The sequence below is a fragment of the Malania oleifera genome, chromosome 11 (assembly GCF_029873635.1).
Source record: "Malania oleifera isolate guangnan ecotype guangnan chromosome 11, ASM2987363v1, whole genome shotgun sequence".
Classification (NCBI taxonomy): Eukaryota; Viridiplantae; Streptophyta; class Magnoliopsida; order Santalales; family Ximeniaceae; genus Malania; species Malania oleifera.
This window is the reverse complement of record NC_080427.1, coordinates 86,555,345-86,558,636: the sequence shown is the minus strand read 5'-3', so window position 1 is coordinate 86,558,636 and position 3,292 is coordinate 86,555,345.

Below are 3,292 nucleotides of genomic sequence, written 5' to 3'. Positions count from 1 at the left end.
TCAACTTTATGTTTTTATTTTAAAATATTGAATTATATTTTTCTTTGTTCTATGATTAATGGGGATCGGTAACCACTTCCCCTTTCGTTCACTGACATGATGACACATGGACAGCCCCTGGATGTCCACAATGTTTGCTAACCATTACAGGAACTTATGGAAATCTTTGAAGACTTTTCAGCACAAAGAAGCCCGAGTTGTGACTGTGCAATTCTGAGCCCAAGATCATTGGGCCCCACACGACTCCTGTAGGCCCACATGGTTCCTCCAAGCCCACACAGCTCCTCTAGGCCCCACATAGGTTTGGGCCTCCCTTTTGACTTTGTTTACATTTATTTAGTTGCTTTATGTTATATTATGAGTTGTGTTAGGCATTTAATTTGTGAGAGAATTGTGCAAGTTAATGAGTTTATAAAGTGAGTTGTCTCCCATGCCTGTATGAGAAGCATAGGTTAGTTATTGCTGTGTCTTTCTTTCCTCTATATATATTGCTATTTGTAAAAGCTAAAAGACGGGTAGGTATTATTATTGAATGGAAAAAAAAGAAGAAGAAGAGGTTATTCCTTTGTAAAGCTTTGAGCTTTGTTTCGATCCTTAAGATTGAGTGGCGAGAGGTTACGACGTTCTCCTCAAAGATCAGTTGGTGTGAGACCAACATCTATCCATCACGTCTTCACCATCTCATATCCTCACGTCATTCACATACGAACCACAACAACAACACTTACACCGATTCACCATGATCTTGAGGATTTCCGAGTTTGATTAAAGTTTGTTGATCATTGGTAAGATATCCAGCGATTCCATGTGGTAATATCTATCTTAGTCCCTCTCTAACTTGGTTTTAAAACCCTTGTTTAAGATCTCATAAGCCTCAGTTTCGCAAAACCCTAAAAAAAACCAACTTTTATTTCAAACTCGTCACAGGTCAGGCGACTGACCCCACAGAGATCAGCCAACTGACCCATTTTTGCTCTCGATAATTTACCGAAATCTCAGTCAAGGTCAGTTGACTGACCCCATTAGATCAATCGACTGACCCTTTACAGCTCTCGGTATCTCACCTAAAATCTTAGTCAGGCGATTGACCTTCAACCCCTGGTCGACTGAAGACACCCATAACTCTAAATCTTCAGCATTTTTACACATATTTGCTTGTCAACTATGGGAATATGATTGTGATAACATATACTTATTTTATTGAATGATTGAACAACATTTTCATAGCACATCACTTGATTCTTTTGAGAAAGAACCATTTGGGAATTGAATTTTGAATCACACTATAGACCTTTTCAAAATCCTTGAACCAGTGTGATAAAGCATGATTTGTTTTGTTTAATGTTTGGTTGGTTAAATTCTCAATTCAAAGTTTTTCTCATGTATGTTGTTTGAGGGTTGAAACCCGTAAGACTAGGTTACCCTGCCCCCTCCAACATCAATGACGAGTTTAATCATTAAATTTTTACAAAAAAATAAAATAACAAACATTTTGCAGCACCATAGTTTTTAGATATTTTTTATGATTTTTCTTTTAATTTTTATTCTTTATATATTTTAAAATTTTTAAATAATAATATAATTATATTATCATGTTGATGTCAATTGGTTGACCCTAAACAATTGGAATAGCTAGACCGTTAATTTAAGAATTGGTTAGGTTTTCGATTTGCTTATTTAGTTTTCAAGAATTTAATTTATTAAATTAATGTCATTTTAAAATATCATTTTATTAATGTTAAAATTCATTTTCCTACATATATTTAATGGTTGACTAATAATAAACTAAAGAAAGGTTTATTTTGTCAATAAAATTAAATTGTAAAAGGTTTTTTTAGTAGTCTTCAAAAACTCAATGGGTGGAGTTTTATACTTAAAAAGATTAGGGAGTGATGTTAGATTTTACCCTCAGATGATAGACAACAACAAAATCCATGATCTTATGGATCCAACTCCAAAAATTTAAATCCAAATCCTAACCCTAAATGACCCAACTCGAAAAAGTCAATCGCACTCGACTAAAGTGACAACCCAAACCCACTCACTCTTATCTACAATGTATTGAGTTGTGGATCGCCAAACTTAGTTTGAAAGGGGTATATAGATGGAATATATTACCCAAATTATGAAATATTCAAAAATAAGAATTTTTCACATAACATTAGGAATATGTCAATCATAACGTGTTATATTTTATGTTTAAATATGTATCCTTACAAAAGCACGCCTCATGCTAGTATGCATTCATGCAAGCCTTTGCATAATGTAAATTATGCATATACATTCACATCCCTAATATTTTTTTTTTTACTTTTTTGCATACTAAAATCATATGGGTTTAAAGTTAAACAATGAAAGGTACTTCATCTCCCATTTTATACCCATTTCTTATCCCTTTTAAGGTTTAAACTCAAACATCCAACATTAAAGTTCAAAATTCAACCATTACGATGTCCTAAAGGGACCACATGCCCAATAATGATTGATAATACTTTATCTTTATCCTTCTAGTGGATTTTGTCTATGATGATTAATATTAATCATTTCCACAAAAGTCGACAATTCTGCTAGTCTCTTAAATCTAAAGATGTTATGATTTTATTGCCTACTCCTATTGAATATATTTTGATTATTTGCTTCAATCATAACAATTTTACAGTAGGTTAGTCAAACTTTCGCCAAATCTTCTTGTTATTCATCATCGTCTTCTTCTTCTTTTTTTTCTCCTCCTCCTCAACTATATTTCCTAATTTTTATTAAATTATTATCATTAATGGAAATGCCTCCAAAGATGGATAAAGTGGTTAAAATGTTAGGACTCGAGTATTGGGGTTATGAATTTTTATTTAAAAAATATCTTCATATTTAAGTGAAAAAAGGTAAAGGTGGGGACTCGTTATCTTGATGAATTTAATCAAATATTCAATAGATCTTCGACATCATCAGTTTTAAAAATATCACTTATAAAAATTCATAATGAAGAGTGGAATTTTTATTCTAATTTGAAATGTGGTCAATCAATTTGAATTCTGTGCCCCCGCATATGTATGATCAATTGCATTACTTTATATTGAAGGTGAGCATAAATTTACTGTTGAAGTGTTGATCGACATTCGCCTATAAAAAGATCATGAATGTTCTAATTTGAAAACAAGAGGGACTTGCATATGATATATATTGACCTTGAGAAAGCATATGATAGGATACCTAAGGAAGTTCTATGGTGGTTTTAGAAAAAAAAAAAAGGGTGTACGTAGTAGGTATAATGATGTCATTAAGGATATGTACAATG